The sequence below is a fragment of the Eschrichtius robustus genome, chromosome 14 (assembly GCF_028021215.1).
Source record: "Eschrichtius robustus isolate mEscRob2 chromosome 14, mEscRob2.pri, whole genome shotgun sequence".
NCBI lineage: Eukaryota > Metazoa > Chordata > Mammalia > Artiodactyla > Eschrichtiidae > Eschrichtius > Eschrichtius robustus.
This window is the reverse complement of record NC_090837.1, coordinates 29,580,074-29,586,073: the sequence shown is the minus strand read 5'-3', so window position 1 is coordinate 29,586,073 and position 6,000 is coordinate 29,580,074.

The following is a 6,000-nucleotide window of genomic DNA, read 5'->3' as shown; positions in this document are numbered from 1 at the left end:
AAGTTCTCAGAAAATTCACTTCCAACATATTAGCTTCTTTTCTACAAAATAGAGGGAGTAAGTCAAGAAAGAAAAATCTGTAGCAACCAGAAAATAGGGAATTCTACATAAAAGAAAGGTGATACCATACTATCCAGCAACCGTGCTCCTTGGCATTTACCCAAAGGAGTTGAAAACTTACATCCACACAAAAACCTGCACATGGATGTTTACAGCAGCTTTGTTCAAAACTTGGAAGCTAAGATGTCCTTCAGCAGGTAAATGGATAAACTATGGTATATCCAGACAATGGAATATTATTCAGAGTTAAAAAGAGCTATCAAGTCATGAAAAGATATGGAGGAATCTTACATGCATATGACTAAGTGAAAGAAGCCAATCTGAAAAGGCTACATACTGTGTGATTCCAACTACATGACACTCTGGAAAAGGCAAAATATGGTGTCTGTAAAAAGATCAGTGGTTGTCAGGGACTGGGGAGAAAGAAAGATGAACAGTCAGAGGAAAAAGGATTTTTAGGGCAGTGAAACTATTCTGCATGAAAATTAATGATGGATACATGTCATTATACGTCTGTTCAAACCCACAGAACGTACACAACCAAGAGTGAATCCTGATGGACTTTGGGTGATAGTGATGGGTCCATGTTCACAGACTGTAAGAAGCACATCACTCTGGTGGGGGATGCTGATAATGTAGGAGGCCACGCGTGTGTGGGCGCAGGGGGTACAGGGAAAATCTCTGGGCTTTCTGCTCAATTTTGCTGTGAACCCAAAACTGCTCTTTAAAATAGTTTGGTTTTTTTCAAGCTAATTCATTTCAACCTTAATACTGCTTCTGGCAACATTTCCTAAGGAAACTATCATATTGATTAAGAAAAAAACCACGTATGTCTAAATGATGAAATGTTATGTCATAATTGAATTTTTTTCAAATCTTATATAATAAAATAGGGGGGGAAAGACAGAAAGAAAAGCGGTGAAAATAACACCTGGGATGAGAAAATTTCTAGCGAAGGGACAGCCTCATCCTGTAACAGGCTGAGGGAGCAGCCCGTCCAGAGGGAAGCAGACAGTGGAAGTGCTGATGTGTCTGGGTGTGTTCAGAGGGGATTCTTACCAAGTAGAGTCCAGAATCCAGTGGCAGAAGGGGTGCAGAACGTGTTGTTGAATTAGTGATGAGAACGCAGAAAACCAGAGCAAAGAGGATTGCTCACCCAGATGTATGGAAAAGTGATTCTAAAATAGTAAGTAGCTCAACTGTAGAGAGAATTTACCTAGTCATAGTGACATAAATACTGATCCGAACTGAATTTCAATAAAACCCTGTGGGATTTTTGAGAGGACATGAAGAATGAATGTGAAAATATATATGCACCTCCACATTCACTGCAGCATTATTCACAGCAGATAGAAACAACCTAAGTGTCCATTGATGGGTGAATGGATAAAGAAGATGTGATACACACACACACACACACACACACAATGGAATACTACTCAGCCATAAAAGAGAATGTAATCTTACTATTTGTGACAACGTGGATGGACCCTGAGGGCATTCTGCTAAGTGAAATAAGTCAGACAGACAAAGACAACTACTTTGACAAGACAAATATATGTTATCATTTATTTGTGAATCTAAAAAAACAAACAAAAAAGCCCCCAAGCTCATAGATACAGAACAGATTGGTGGTTGCCAGAGGCAGGGAGTTCGGGGATGGGATGGGGAAAATGGGTGAACAGAGTCAAAAGGCACAGTTATAAAATAAATAAGTCCTGGGGATGTAATGTACAGCATGGTGACTATAGTTAATAATACTGTATTGTATATTTGAAAGCTGCTGAGAGAATAGATCTTAAAAGTTCTCAGCCCAAGAAAAATTTGTAACTATGTGTGGTGATGTATCTTAACTAGACTTATTTGTAGTGATCATTTCACGATAAATACAAATTTTGAATTACTACATTGTACACCTGAAACTAATATAATGTTGTATGTCAATTATATCTCAATTTTAAAAAGTGAATGTGAGAGGTGGGGGGGAGGAATAAATTAGGAGTTTGGAATTAGCAGATACGAAGTAGTATATATAAAACAGATAAACAGTAAGGTCCTACTGTATAGCACAGGGAACTATATTCAATATCTTGTAATAACCTATAATGGAAAATAGGAAAAAGAATATATATATATATATGTATAACTGAATCACTCTGCTGTACACCAGAAACTAACACAACATTGTAAATCAACTAGACTGCAATACAAAATAAATTTTAAAAAGTGAATGTGAGGGGTGAGGTTTGGGGGGCAGGGGGAAAGCAGGGGTGTTACAGAGCTGAAGTCCCATCATACCTAACGTGAAGCTCATAGATTTTGCCTGAAATTGAACAATCGAGAAGCAGGAATGGAAGCATAAATTATAGGAATAAGATTTTTTTTTTTTAATTTTAATAAGAGCTAAGAAAGCTGAAATTGGCTGCCTCCTGAGAGCAAGACATGAGTGAGAAGACTGGCATAGAAAAGCTGCTTCTCATAAATTAGGGGCAAGTTACCTCCAAATATAAACATCAAGCATACAAGTCCATTTCTGTGTGTGTCCTTCGATGTTAGTGATTTCACTTCTTTATGCCTCACTTTATCCATTCATTCCCCAAATGCAAAAGATTGTTGAACCATGTGGGGTACTCTTTTTTTTTAAAGGCTGTTTTGCATAAGAAATATTTATGGCTTTATAATTAGAAATTAAACTGGCTACATTCAAGTTTTTAAGGGGGCATCAAAACTACTTGCAAGATACAAGCTATTGAAAGTGCAGGTTTAGGCGAATTTAGGGTAAAAGATGCCCTAATGTCCATCCCACCTCCACCAAGTTGAGTGGAGTCCTTATGAACTCAATTTGACCTTGGTTGTGAGAACTAGTCTGGCTCAGGCTGGCTGCTTAGTGACCAGCGAGAGGGTCAGAGACCCGCTCCCACAGCCCAGGAAGCCCAGCGTGCCTCGTGAGGGAGACCCCCAAGTGGCAGAGCTGCCAAATACTCTCTAAATGAGGGTCTACCCCACCAGCGAAAAAATGTTTCGGTCTAAAACCTTAACGTGTGCATATTATCGATTGGACTAATACATTGCAATTATTATGAAACATACACGCAAAAACATATTAAAGGAATCTAGACATAAAATGCAATTTTTAGAGCAGTCTATTTCCTACTGGAATTCCAGCAAACCGCTCTGCACATCTTGGGTGTATACATCCCCTGCCCCAAATCTCTCAGCTACCTGGAACAGGGGGGCTGGGCAGGGGAGAGAAGCAACTACACCCCTCCTGGGCCTTGGGTTCAGCTCGGGGTCTGCACTGATGGAGCTACAAGCCAAGCAAACCTAGACCCACCTTGGCTTGAACCACGTGTCAACTACATGCAAGGAGTCCAAGAAAGACACCAACAGAATGATGAGGCCATGCATGTTCACCGGGAAAAAAAAAAAAAACTGGAAAAGAGCACAGGAAAAAAGTTAAAATGACCTGTGACCCAACTCCTAAGAGACAACACTGCCTACACTTTAGAATGAAGTTTGTCAGTGACTTTTTATGCACTGAGATGTTTCTTTTCAAAATGTGCTGTTTTGGAAGTCCCTTTTTTGCATTTATCATGAATATTTTGTATGTCCTTAAATTTCTCAACATTGTTAATTACTGTAACGTTTCAGAGTATATTTAATTTTTATAGTTCCTGATTTTTAAACATTCTATTATGGAAATTTTCAAATGTATGCAAAGTAAACAAAATAGTTTAATGAGCCCAAATGTATCCCTCGCCCAGCTTCAACAATTATAAACATTCTGCCATTCTTGTATCATCTGTAACTCTAGTCTACATTGTTGGGTTTTTATTGGGGGGGGTTACATACATTGTAATATAAAAGATTGATATTACTATCTTCCTTAAATGTTCTATAGAATTCGCCAGTACCTGGCGTTTTCTTTGTGAGGACACTTTCAGTAACAATTTCCATTTATTTGCTAAGATACACCACTATTCAGATTTTGTTTCTTCTGTTTTGGTAAATTGTGTTTTTAAGGAATTCATCCACCCCACCTAAGTTATCAAGTGTGTTGAAATAAAGCTGTTCATAATATTCCCATTTATAATTTTGATGTTCGTAGTCACGGTAACAGTATTCCCTCTTTTATACCTGCTATTGGTCATTTGCATTTTCTCTATTTCTTGCTAGGAATTTATTAATTTTATTCAACTTTTCAAAGAACCATGGATTATTTAGAAATTTATTGCTTAATTTCTAAATATTTGGTGATTTTTAAAAATACCTTATTGTCTTTCTAACTTAATTCCAGAGTGGTCAGAAAGCATACTCTTAAGAGTTTTAATGTTTTACAATTTGTTGAGATCTTTTTGGCCCAGGATTTGGTCTATCTTGGTGAACATTCCACTTGAACTTAAGAAGAGCATTTTGCATTCGTGGGGTGTAGTGCTCTATAAATATCAATTAGTTAAAGGTAGTTTGTGGTGTCACCCAGACACTGTGGTGTCACAGTTTTTCTGTTTATGAGACAAGCATGTTAAATGATCCACCTAAGATCGTGGATTTGTTTACTTCTCCTTTAAGTTCTGTTAGCTATTACTTCACGTATTTTGAATATAAATACACATTTATATTATGTTTTCCCGATGTACTGACCCTTTTTTTCATGATGAAACAGTACTTTTTATTTCCAATAAATCTCCTACCTTGAAGTCTATGTTGCTTGATATTAATACAGCCTGTCCAAGTTTCTCACAATTAATGTTTCCATGTGCCCTGGGTTAAATAGTGTTTCCCCAAAATTCATGTCCACATGGAACCCCAGAATATGACCTATTTGGAAATAGAGTCTTTGCAGATTGTACTGAAGGTAAGGATAGAGGTGATATCATACGATTAGGGTGGGCCCCAAATCCAGTGAGACCATGTTTATAAGAGACAGAAAAGGACACACAGAGGCCCAGGGAAGAAGGCTTGTGGTCACTTGTTACTGCAGCCACAGGAAACCGATACACCATCATACACATTTTTCCTTCTTTTTACTATCAACCCATTTGTGTCTGTATTTAAAGTGTTTCTTATAAACAGCATAAAGCTCAGTCTTTTTTTTTTTTTTTAACTTTTTCCTTTTTTCCTTTTCCTTTTTGTTTTTTAAATTTCTTGGCCATGCCTCGTGGCACGCGGGATCCTAGTTCCCTGACCAGGGATGGAACCCGTGCCCCCTGCAGTGGAAGCACAGAGTCTTAACCACTGGACCACCAGGGAAGTCCCAAAGCTGGGTCTTTTTTTTCCTCTCTGACATTCTTTGCCTTTTCATTGGAAGGGTTAGTCCATTTACATTTAATTATTAAAATGCTTGGATTTAAGGCAGCCATTTTGTTATTTGCTTTTTATTTGGCTCATTTGTTTGTTTGTCTCTATTCCTTCTTTCTTTGAGCTTACTTGAAGATTTTTTGCTATTTCGGTCTTATTCCCCTATTAGCTTTTCAGGTATCCCCCCGTTCATTATTTTTCAGTGGTTGCTCTAGGGCTGCATTGTACAAAATGGTAGCTACTAGCCACCTGTGGCTATTAAATTTAAACTTTAATTAAAATTAAGTGAAATTAAAATTTAGTTCTTCAGCACAATACCCACATTCCAAGTGTTCACCAAATACACGTGACCTGGGGGACACTGCAGATACAGAACATTTCTGTCACTGAAGAAAACCCTAGTGGTAACTTATCACAATTTATCTATAGTTACTATTACACTACTTTACATACAATATTGGAACTTTGAGAGAAGGTAGTTCCTTTACCCGACCCCGTCCTTTGTAACATTTTCATATATTTCATCTGCATACATTATAAACTCACAATACACTATTAATATTTTCCACATATTTGTAAAAGAAATTTTAAGAAAAATTACATGTAGTCTTTATATTTATCCACATATTTACCATTTCTGCT